The 12,395-nt window shown below is 33.2% G+C and overlaps 1 protein-coding gene across 3 annotated transcripts in view; it reads left to right on the forward strand.

Annotated features, from left to right (window-relative positions):
* Positions 1 to 12,395, forward strand: part of LOC145268854 (ATP-dependent RNA helicase A-like) — a 250,342-nt gene that overhangs the window by 169,207 nt on the left and 68,740 nt on the right. The window contains exon 1 of one of the 3 annotated variants that reach the window (XM_080124533.1): positions 9,077 to 9,249. The exons of the other annotated variants lie outside the window; for them this stretch is intronic. The gene's annotated coding sequence lies outside the window, so the exon portion shown is untranslated. Of the gene's footprint in view, positions 1 to 9,076; positions 9,250 to 12,395 lie in introns of those variants that run through there. 3 annotated transcript variants of the gene reach the window in all.

The raw sequence follows: 12,395 nt of genomic DNA on the forward strand, positions 1-12,395 counted from the left end.
AGTTGGGAGGTGTAGGATTTGACGCTTGACTCCTAGAATTCCAAAAGATTCAACTCCAGCTTTTAAAGTCTTTCAATAACAGATTACAAGTCCAACACCACAACCCTGGTCGGAACGCAAGGCATGTATGCGGTCACAATTAAGCATTCAGCAATCTTTAATATTTTTTGTTTTATGCAAATTTGTTTTTGAATGTATTTGTTTTTTGTTAAAAATCTTTCAGTGTCTTTTTGAAACGTGAGGATGAAGTTTATTAGTTTTATCAATTTTCTTTTTTAGAATTTGACTTGACTAAAAAAAAAAAAATATAAAAATTTTTATGATGTGTGTACTTGTCACAGAATGAAGATGGCATATTCCAAACATCACGTAAATTGATCAAATAGTTTTCTTTTCTTTTTTTTTTTAAGCTAAGGAATCTAAGATTTACAATTGTTAACGATTACAAGAAGGTTTTATTTCGAATAAAAACAAAATCTTCATAGTTAAACTGAATTGTCACCCTTGAATTTTAACATATTTTAAAACAGCATGTCAGCTCCTGGCTTGCCCGTCATAAATTTGATATTCTTTGTTAAAAAAAAAAAATGCTTGATTAATTTATGTGATTTTTTGGAATATGACATGTTTGTTTCATGAGTATGTACAGCATTATAATTTTTCTATATTTTTTTTGTTTTTAAATTTGAATTCTAAATAACAACCCTTGTTTTTCTTGTAATTTTTTTTTTTTTTTTTTTTTTGTCAATAATAAAAAATTATTTTAGGTTACTTTTGCACACATTTTTAACATTACTTTTAACATGTTCCTTTTCATATACATGGTTATTTATATATATGTATATATATATATATATATATATATATATATATATATATATATACACAGTGCAAAAAAGAAAGTCCACACTTGTAATTTTTTTAAAAAACGCAAATTTAAGCTAAATTTAATGTAACTGTTTAAACAACTTATACCTCATTTGATTCACCATTTATTCCTCTATAATTTTACCTGTTCATATTTGACTTTTGATTAAAATATTTTTGTGTTCACGTCAATTTAAAAAAAAAATAACTTCAAATTGAGGAGGAAAAAAGAAAGTCTGCAGCAACAAATTTGCTTAAAACCAGCTTAAATTATCGCCCTCTAAATCAGTTTGAAATATCCACCAACAGGCAACAAAGCATCTCTAATCGTAATTGTTGCTGTTCCAGGTTATACAATGTAACATTTAGTTCATATGCCACAAATTTCTCTTAGTGATCGTCAGGCGCTCATTAATCTCCACCTTTCTGGCTTATCCAATCGAGAAATCGGCCGCAGATTAAAATGTGATGAGAAAATGGTACAAAAGTCTGTGCAAAAGCACCAAAACACCGGCAGTGTTTGTGATGCCCGTAAATCTGGTCGTACTAGAGTTACTTCTAACAGGGAAGACAATGCTATCAAGATCCGCAGCCTAAGAAACAGATTTGAAACGGCTCCCCAAATCCAACAACAGTGCAATCTTGTTAAAAAGTGCTCTCTTTCTACTGTCAAGAACAGATTAAAGGAATTTAATTTGCGAGGATATGTTGTAAGACGCAAGACAATGATTTCTGTAAAGAACAGAAAGCGCCATCTTGGCTTCGTCAGATGCAATGAAGATCATGACTCTTCATATTGGTCAAAAGTGCTTTTTAGTGATGAAAGCAAGTTCAATAGGGTAGGCAGTATGACCGTCGGAGGAAAGACAAAGAATTTAATCCTAGATGCTCAGTTTCAATGCTGCAAGGTGTGGAGGTTCAGATTTGGTGTGGAGTATTACTAGTACCAATGATCCAGGGCCTATAGTTCGCTTGCAAGGTCGAATTGATTCGACCAAGTACATTAATATGTTGACTGAGCATTTTCTACCCTACTTTGGTCGGAATTTGGAGTATAATCCCATTTTCATGCAGGATAATGCTCCCATTCACACAGTTGGCAATGTCAAGAGGTTTCTGGAAGATATTCCGTGATATTTCGTGTTTGGATTAGTCTGCACAATCTCCAGACCTCAATCCTATTGAAAACGCATGGCATTACATCAAACAACAACCACGCAATAAAATTTTAAATTCCAAATCATATCCTTACATCATTTGTAGACATTTATGCTGACGACACTACCATTTATGGTACCACATCTAAGACAGTAAACGACCAAGTTCTCTCCAATTCTCTCTCCTCTGATCTTGAGCACGTAGTACAATGGGGAAAGGAGTGGCTGGTTACTTTTAATGCATCTAAAACCAAGTTTCTCTCTTTACATCATCAACATTCTAATTCACATTTGTCATCAATTGAAATGAATGGCTCTCGTCTTCAGGAGGCCTCAAGTTTTGACAAGCTTCTGGGCTTGACCATTACTCCTGATCTTAAATGGAACACGTATATCAAATCTGTTGCCAAGGCCGCTGGAAAAATGGTGGGATCTTTCTATCGATCCGGTAGATATCTCACTGCTGATGCTATTCTCTATCTATATAAGAGCCAGGTACGTCCAAGGATGGAATACTGTTGCCACATCTGGGCAGGAGCTGCTAGAAAGGACTTGTCCTGCCTTGATAGAGTTCAAAATAGACTTCGTAGCCTCGTAGGAGATGTCCTTTTCTCCTCCTTGCAACCTCTATCTCACAGAAGAGATGTTGTGAGTTTGTCTCTGATGTATCGTTATTTTCATGGAAAGTGTTCAACTGAGCTTCAATCTATGGTCCCCTCTCGCCAAACTTTCACAAGAAACACTCGTCTAGCTGTAAACACTATCAATAATTTCCCCCACTCTTTATCTGTGCCTAAACCTAAATGTAGATTCCATGAACAAAGCTTCTTTCTTAGAACTGCACGCCTGTGGAATTGTCTTCCGTTTTCCTGCTTTCCGGCTGACTACAATATGGTTGTGTTCAAGTCTAAAGTAAATAAGTTCTTGATGAGCCGTTCCATATAAGTTATTAAATTTACCGAATTTTCATTACTAATGATTACTATATTGACCAATTTCTACTGTACACTCTTTAACCCTTATCCTTGAGTGGCCTCTGGGCCTTGATAATGTGGTGATGCCTTTGGAAAAAAAAAAAAAAAGTGGGATGCCCTTTTCCCGGAGTATTGCTGCAGTCTAATTCAAGGAATTCCTAAAAGATTGCAGGCTGTCAAATTTCAGAAGGGCTATGCTACTAAATATTAACTAGTTCTTTGTGTTCCTGTTGTATGTTGGTTGCATTAATGTCCTAAAATTACATTTAATTAACAATTTTCCATTGAAGTCTTTTTTTTTAATTGGCGTGGACACTGGAATATTTCAATTAAAAGTCAAATATGAACAGGTAAAATTATAGAAGAATCAAAGGCGAATCAAATTAGGTATGGTTTATATATTCCTTAATTGGAATTTATTTTTCAGATGAGCATTATATATATTAATTTATTTTTATTTCGGACTATTATTCTCATCTTTATTGGTTGTTGTTTTTCACAACGTTTCGGCCAACTATTCCTCTGGCCTTCGTCAGGTGGTAACCGCAACGGATAGGAACTTCGAATCTCCTAACTGCATTCTCAGTTGTTGTCGTCTCACCACGTTTTGGCTAAGTAAACCTCTGGCCGGCTTTGGGTAGGATTGAAACCGCTATCTTCAGACAATGTCCATCTGGAACCGTAGAGATTCAACGTCTCTATCAACTGCGCCATGGGTCCCAAAGGGTGATCAAGGTTGGATTCTTTGATCTTATAAATCCACATTTATTTATTATCCGATCTTCCATAGTCGGGTCCGTACCTATTGGTATATATATTATTTTAATTGGCATTCATTTTTGAGATGAGCATTATATATATTAATTATATTTTTATTTCGGACTATTATTCTCATCTTTATTAGTTGTTGCTTTCATCTTTATTGGTTGTTGTTTTTTTTCACAACGTTTCAGCCAACTATTCCTCTGGCCTTCGTCAGGTGGTAACCGCGACGGATAGGAACTTCGAATTCTCCTAACTGCATTCTCTGACGAAGACCAGAGGAATAATTGGCCGAAACGTTGTGAAAAACAACAACCGATAAAGACGAAAACAACAACTAATAAAGATGAAAATAATAGTCCGAAATAAAAATAAATTAATAGAGGTATAGTTTGTTTAAACAGTTACATTAAATTTAGCTTAAATTTGCAGTTTTTTAAAAAATTACAAGTGCGGACTTTCTTTTTGCAACCTGTGTATATTAGTGTTGGGATGATTAGTCAGGAATTGGAAAAAGTTGCCTTTTTTTTTTTTTTAAATACTAAAAAAAAATTCTTTTGACTTTTTTTGATTTTGTTTTAAGCAAAATCTTCCACTGCTGGTAAAAATGATAAAATAATAAATATTTATTGATTTTAAAATACCAGTAAAACTAAAATCGATAGATCGTCACCCACACAAGCTTGTTTTTATGTTTGAGAAAATATCTGCACATTTAACATGTTTTTACGATAATCAGGGGGGAAAAAATAAAAACCCTAGAGTTAAATAGTTAGAGATTTATAAGAGTCGGAATTGGTAATTGTATCAATGCCTCAGTTCAGTCTCGAATCGGCACTGCTTGAGTCCAGTGGCAAGAAGACCAGGATGTCTGGAAACAATGCCAAGATAAGCGGAGAGCACATACAGCATCTGGAAGTCCCACATGGTCACCCATCTGGTACTGGCCAGGCTCATTGTTGCTTAACTTTGGTGATCTGACGGGGATTGGGGTGTCAAACGTGATTATGCCATATTGTATTTGAATCAGAAAAAATATTGAAATCATCCCATCACTAATATATATATATATATATATATATATATATATATATATATATATATATATATATATATATATATATAGCATAAAAATATAACACGGAAATTACATAATTGTCGAGGCAATAATTTATTTCAACCTTATGATATTTTCAAGCATCTAAACTAGACAATTACATTTTTGATACTGAAATAAAGAAAAAGAATCGGGCCTCGACCGTCAAAAAACCAGATTCTTTTTCTTTCTTTATTTCAGTATCAAAAATGTAATTGTCTAGTTTAGATGCTTGAAAATACCATAAGGTTGAAATAAATTATTGCCTCGACAATTATGTAATTTCCGTGTTATATTTTTATGCTATTGCTCTGTTTACCACATTCAGCTCTCATACCCAGATTTCCTCCTGGAATTATTCCATTATAACACTATATATATATATATATATATATATATATATATATATATATAAAATAAATGTGTGTAACAATATAAGTTTTTTGTAATTCTAATGAATATTTACATGCAAGTTGAAATGATGATAATATATCATGAATAGTTTCAGAATTTTTCAGATGAGGATAAATATTTTGTATTATTTAGATTCTTTGGACTACTGCTCTCATCTTGAGTGTTATTTTCATTTTGTCTTGGTCGATGCAACCTCAGACCTTTTTCCGATGTATCTGGTCAAACTTTAGAATTTACACGCAAGTTTGAATGGAACACTTTATTTAATCCATGGGTCCTTGCAGAAATTATATCACGTTTTCAGGGCACGAGACAGAGTTTTGGGCAGTTAGTTGAGGAAGTAAACAGACGTGCTGATAATGAAAAAAGTCTGTGAATATTTCTTAAAGACTTTGTTCGTCGACCATTCCATCAGCCATAACTGGGTAAAAATTCTAAGTAACTTGCAATTGTATTTAAGTGTCACCTGCACTGACGATTGAACCTTCAACCTCCTGAAGAGTGTAACTTGTAACTGAAGTTTACCAAATACTTTATCCACTGCGCCACGTGTCCACAAGGACCCTTGACAGTGGATTAATTTTGGGAGCCTGCAGATTCCAGAGTTTAACAGAAAGATTCTAGACTAGCTACACCTACAGAAGGTCAGAGGTTACATTGGCTAAAAAGTTGTGAAAATAATGCTCAAGATGAGAACAGTAGTCCGAAGAATCCAAATAATATGAATAATCAATCCTCATCTCAAAAATTCAGAAAAATAAAATTACTTTTTTTTTTTCTTTTTTTTTTTTTTTTCTTTTTTTTTTTTCCTATTTTTGATGGGCAAAAATTCTGGAAAAATTTAATTCATTCTTAAGTAATACCAGAAATACATTCAATTTATTTTATTTTTATGAAGCGTTGTTGCATTTTTTGTTTCATTGATTTATTTTATGTTTTTATATTATCCGCATGACTTCACATGCAGTGGGTCTGTTTCTGCAGTATGTTATGCATTTTCAGTGCCCCGAGGTTGCACAGCTACAAGTGCCAGGATATACAACAGCAAAAATGTAAATTAAAAATATAATTTATCCAAAAGAAAAGACAAATATTTAGTCTGTGTTTATTTTTATTTTTTTTACTTTCTTTTAGCCAAAGTTTTTAAAAAAATGTTCAAACAAAAAAAATGAATAAAGAAAGTAAAAAAAAAAAACTTGTTCAAATCCCAACTACAGTATCAGACCTATTAGATATTTAACGAAAAAACAACTTGAATTCATGTTATGAAAAAAAATAGAAAATTTGTTTTATTGTTTGTATTTTTATGTATCTACAAAAATATTTTCCCTTCTTCTTTCTCTTGGCTTTTTTTTTTTTTCTATTTTTAAAACTGTTTCAACTTTTTTTAGAAAATTTTTTTAATTTATAAAAGACAAAAAATACTTGTATTGGTGTTTCTATTTTTACTTCTAGCTTTTCTAGAAAATTTTCTCAAATAATTGTTTTAAACCTCTAAATGACAAAAATATTTGTATTAGCGTTTCTGTTTTTAGCTTTTCTAGCAAATTTTCATAAATAATTTTTTAAAATCTCTAAATTACAGAAAAATATTTGTATTAGCGTTTCTATTTTTAGCTTTTCTGGAAAATTTTCTCAAATAATTGTTTTAAACCTCTAAATGACAAAAATATTTGTATTAGCATTTCTGTTTTTAGCTTTTCTAGCAAATTTTCATAAATAATTTTTTAAAACCTCTAAATTACAGAAAAATATTTGTATTAGCATTTCTATTTTTATTTTTAGCTTTTCTAGAAAATTTTATCAAATAATTTTTTAAAAACCTCTAAATGACAGAAAAATATTTGTATAAGTGTTTCTATTTTTATTAACTTTTCTAGAAAATTTTCTGTAACATTTTTAAAACCTAATCAACAGAAAAATATTTGTATTGGCCTCCATTTTTTTTTTTTTTTAATTGAAAATTAATTTAAATATCTATAAACTTCATATCGGTGAAGAGCTATAAATCTATACTATTAAATCTCATCCACCTGCGTGCATCCTTCATTGTTTTCTAAAACTATCAGATTATCTGAATATATTTGCTTTTTGACCAAACATGGATGGTTTTCTTCCTTTTCTTTCACAAAACTCAATTACTTTCTACAAAGTCGAAAACAAAAACAATTCTCCTCTACAAAACACAAAAGCTTTTTCCTAGATTATTGGATTCAGCATTAAAAAAACCCTGAAAGTTAAGTTGATATGCCGTAAAACAAAGCAAGCAAGCCAGAAAAGTTTAACTATAAAACTCTACTGTAGAGTAGATTGCTTTGTTTTATAATTTGTGGCTTTACAGATTATGCTGGTGTATTTGTTAGAAAACATCCGTAAGGTCGGAAAAGTATGTGTTTCATCAAATTTATACATGTTTATGGTTGTCCGTTCACTTTCTGCTATCAAAAATCAAAAATACTCTTCCGCAAAGCTTTGGTTTTCTTCTTTGCTAAAACATGCATTTATTGATGGTTATGATGACAGGAACTGCAAAGTGTAAAGAATAGGAGTCTTTTGTTCAAGGTCTACTCCTCTAGATCTGCTGTGTTATTCCTATGCCCACACACATTGGCATTCTCACATAGTGAAGGATGTGCCGTTTTTCACACACACACACTATTACTTTGACATGAGGGCAGAGTTAGATGTATGGTTGTTTTTCGTGTGTGGAAAATCCAAAAAGGGACACTCTGGTTTAAAAAAAAAAAAAAAAAAAAATGGCATAGTCTAGATTTTTCAGATTTTGTTCAGAATTCCTAAAAAACAATAAAAGAAAAGAAAAGAAAATCTTTATGATGTATGTATCCATGATTAAAGGAAAACATCACATTCCAAAAATCATGTGAATTGATCAACTTTATTTTTGTCTTTTAAATATGGAGGAAATTCTGGACAAAATCTGATTTTTCATTCACTGACTGAGGATAGAAAAGATGAAATTTAGTATCAGCACAGATACTACACTTTGCTCATAACCAAAATGCCAACGGAAATCATTAAAATGATGTTGTTATTCTGCTTATTAAAAGTTAAAAAAAAAAAAAAAAAAAAAAAAACGGTTAAAATTGGGTGTACTGCATTGCTGTAGTTTAATACAAAAGCTTGGCAAAATGGTATCCACTTGTGTTACCAGATCAGACTATCTGAAGATACTGGCTTTCTGACCTAAAATGCGCCAATCATTAACCCTTCACCGGCAAGAATTTTTGTTTATGCAATTTTTTAATTATGAAACTGACGTACGAACATAAACAAACCCCTCATTCAATTGTTGACCCATACATAGACCTGTACATTGAAGGCCAGTTGGGCTGACAAGCTATAAGAGTAAGAAATATTTCCTTTTTGAAAGGCGACTTGAAAGTACAATTTAGCAGTAAAGGGTTAATGTTGTTATTTCTTTTCCCGTTGCAAAACTCAATCATGTTCTACAAAGTCAAAAACAATAAACCAAATCCCATGAATAAATATTTGAACATATAAAGAATTTGAAGCATAAAAGTTTTTTCAAATTTACTGCATTCAGCATTAAATAATTCAAAAAGGATTGATATGCCGTAAAACAAAACCACCACACCATATTATCTTGATTTTGATTGGTTGAATTATCTGACATTTAAATTTTTTTTTTTTTCTTTTTTTCTTTGAGGCCATTTGAAAACTTGAAATTATATATTTTGTCTCCTTTTTACTCCGCCTTTTTGAATTGGCTACGTTTTATTAATATTTATTTTTCTTTTTTCTTTTTTTAATTTCTTTTTGAGAAGCTGAAGGGATAAATTTTTATGAGGGGAAACCAAAAAAAAAAAAAAAAAAAATGATATTTTTCACAAATTTCTCAAAAAAAAAAAAAAAAAGCGAAAGAAATCCCCCAAACTTTCAAGCTAAGCTGAACTGCAGAAAACGTCCGACACGTCTTGTTGCGAAAACACATTACCAGGTGAGTGTCATGAACACTCGCCTAGTAATGGCTGTACTCATTTTTTAATTGGTCTGATACTTTGTCGTTGTTGTTGTTGTGGTTTTGAACTTTGTTGTCGCTTTCAAATTGAACGGAAGAGTTGCCTCTTTATTCTAATATTAGAGATGTACACATGTCCGGTGTAGGGAGTTGACGAAAAACAGAAATCTAACACTTAGTTTAAAAAAAAAAAATGGCTTTGACTCAAAAGTTGCTAACTCGCAATTCTGACTCCCCACATTAGAGATAAACAGTTTATGAAGAAGAAAAAAAAGGAAAAAAAAAACATTTTCTCCCCGTCGCCCCAATTTTGTTTGGACTTCTTATCACTACTAGACAGCTCTGTCCTTTACCATTCTCCAGCACAGCTGAGTTAGTAGTCAGATTAAAACTAGTTTAAATTACCCACCTTTAGACAAGAAAAAAAAAACATATATTGGTATACATAGATTTATTTTTTGATGTAATAAGTAAAAACAATAATTGGAGTGGAGATATGTGCTCTTTATACCTAGACATTTTGAAGCTTAATGCTTCTCATCAGAAGAGAGGGCTAGGGGGCTTAAGTGTCAAACGTTTCAATGTGATATTATATTTAGACTCCACCATACTTCTGGTGCTGCCAGATCAGGCTGTCTGAAGATATTGGCCTCCTGAGACGAAATGCACCTAACATTGATGCTTTTTTTTTTTTCTACTTCCTTTTTTGCAAAACTTAATTATGTTCTGCAAAACCAAAAACAACAACCCACCTTTCCCCCCCTTTTTTCCTTCTTCCCATTTCCCCTTTCTATCTCCCCCACTTCCTGACTGGTTTCCTAACTTAAAATGTACAAAACATTAATACTGTAACCCTTTTCCCCTCTCCCATTGCAGAACTCAATCATGTTCAGCAGGGCAGGGAACAAACACGATAAAATCCACTATTAAAACAACCAAACCAAACACTATAAATTAGCGATTGAAGACACAAAGAGCTTGAAGAATAAAAACCTTCTACAAAATAACTGAATGCAACATTAATACTATTTCCAAAATAACTGGATTCGACATTAAATTGTTTTGCCGTAAAAGAACCAAACCATTTTTTAATAATAGAATAAAACTATAATGCCAGTTCGTCTAAAAATAAAAATCAATTTTATTTTATGTAGATTTGTTAGTGAGTTTAAAAAAAAAAAAATTTTTTTTTCTTTTCTTTTAAGGCTTACAAAAATAGAGTTTATTTTTAGCAAATATATTTTGGGGCTTTTAGAATCAGCGGTTGTCCGTCATTACAGTTTGCTTGAATGACACTAGAAAAGCAGAAGTCGTAGACCAGTCGTGCCTAAGTCGGTTGTGCATAAGTAGTACATAGATATGGTTATATATTAATGCATCATTAAAAACTAACATCAGAACAGGTTCTCTAAGATGCGTATGAATAGGATGGTGGGGGTTTACTAGAGTCCGGATATAGCACTTGGGTGTGCCTAGTAGATGAAGGTTTAATAATTTAATTGAAGTGAATTGGGTTTTGTGTCTTGGGCCAAATTATTACCTGAGGTCTTTCTGGGTGTGTCTGCTGACCTTTATGGAGCAAAAATTGGAGATGAAATTTGCCAATTGAAAACTGTCCAATACAAATTGAATGGACAACAATTGTTAGGAACGTGCATTCAGCCATCTTTTATGCCTTCCATTCTACCCTTTCTAAACCTTACTCTCTTATTTTTTTATCCTATTGGTTCTCCCTTTCTTTCCCTTTCTCCTTTCTTTCCCTTTCTCCTTTCTCTCCCTTTCTCCTTTCTCTCCCTTTCTCCTTTCTCTCCCTTTCTCCTTTCTCTCTCTTTCTCCTTTCTCTCCCTTTCTCCTTTCTCTCTCTCTCTCTTTTTCCTCTCTCTCTCTCTCTCTCTCTCTCCCTTTTTCCTTTCTCTCTCTCTCTCCCTTTTTCCTTTCTCTCTCTCTCTCTCCCTTTTTCCTTTCTCTCTCTTTCTCCCTTTTTCCTTTCTCTCTCTTTCTCCCTTTTTCCTTTCTCTCTCTCCCTTTTTCCTTTCTCTCTCTCCCTTTTTCCTTTCTCTCTCTCCCTTTTTCCTTTCTCTCTCTCCCTTTTTCCTTTCTCTCTCTCCCTTTTTCCTTTCTCTCTCTCCCTTTTTCCTTTCTCTCTCTCTCCCTTTTTCCTTTCTCTCTCTCCCTTTTTCCTTTCTCTCTCTCCCTTTTTCCTTTCTCTCTCTCTCCCTTTTTCCTTTCTCTCTCTCTCCCTGCCTCCCTTTCTCTCTCTCTCCCTGCCTCCCTTTCTCTCTCTCCCTCCCTCTCTTTCTCTCTCTCCCTCCCTCCCTCTCCCCTTTCTCTCTCTCTCCCCCTCCCTCTTCCCCTCACTGTCTCCCTCTTCCCCTCACTCTCCCCTTTCTCTCTCTCTCTCTTGCTCCTTCTCCCCTTTCTCTCTCTCTCTTCCTCCCTCTCCCCTTTCTCTCTCTCCTTCTCTCTCTCCCTCCCTTTTTCCTTTCTATCTCTCTTCCCCTTCCCCTTTCTCTCACACTTCCTCCCTTTCTTTCCATTCCTGCTTTTCCCTATATCTTTTCTCTCATCTTAATCTTTTCCTTCATTCATCCATTTTATAAAAACTTGCATCAAATATAATCTTTGTTTTAACAACAAAGATTATATTTCAAACTTAAGCGCAACAGACAGAGCATCTCAACGTTTGACTTTATCTAAATTGCTTTAGTGTCTTCAGTAATATAAGTGTTGACAGCATTTCTCTTGTAAATTTCTTACTTCAGTCAAAGTTCTCAGAAATCAAGGGACCCCCGTACCTGGGGCTAACACTTGAACTCTATATGAGATACATAGATATTCGAATGTTCCATTAAAGTTCTTTATCTCTCAAGCACTGAGTTAGTAAAGAAATTGAGAACATAATTTTCTCTCCCCAATTAACCATTTTTATACGTTGTAGTATATCTTTCATGTTGGTCTCTTGGTCTTACTGGATTCCAGGACAAGAATTTATCTAGTCTGGTGGAGTATCCAGCTTCGTGCTATTACTTGAGGTAATATCACTTGGAGAAGGTGCACCATTCCCCGGAAAAGCTGTGGGGTAGCCATAGTGAGGAGATCTTATTTGGGTTGCGAATACTATGTGA

Source organism: Euprymna scolopes, chromosome 44 (genome assembly GCF_053919585.1).
Source record: "Euprymna scolopes isolate OS-2025 chromosome 44, ASM5391958v1, whole genome shotgun sequence".
Taxonomy (NCBI): domain Eukaryota; kingdom Metazoa; phylum Mollusca; class Cephalopoda; order Sepiida; family Sepiolidae; genus Euprymna; species Euprymna scolopes.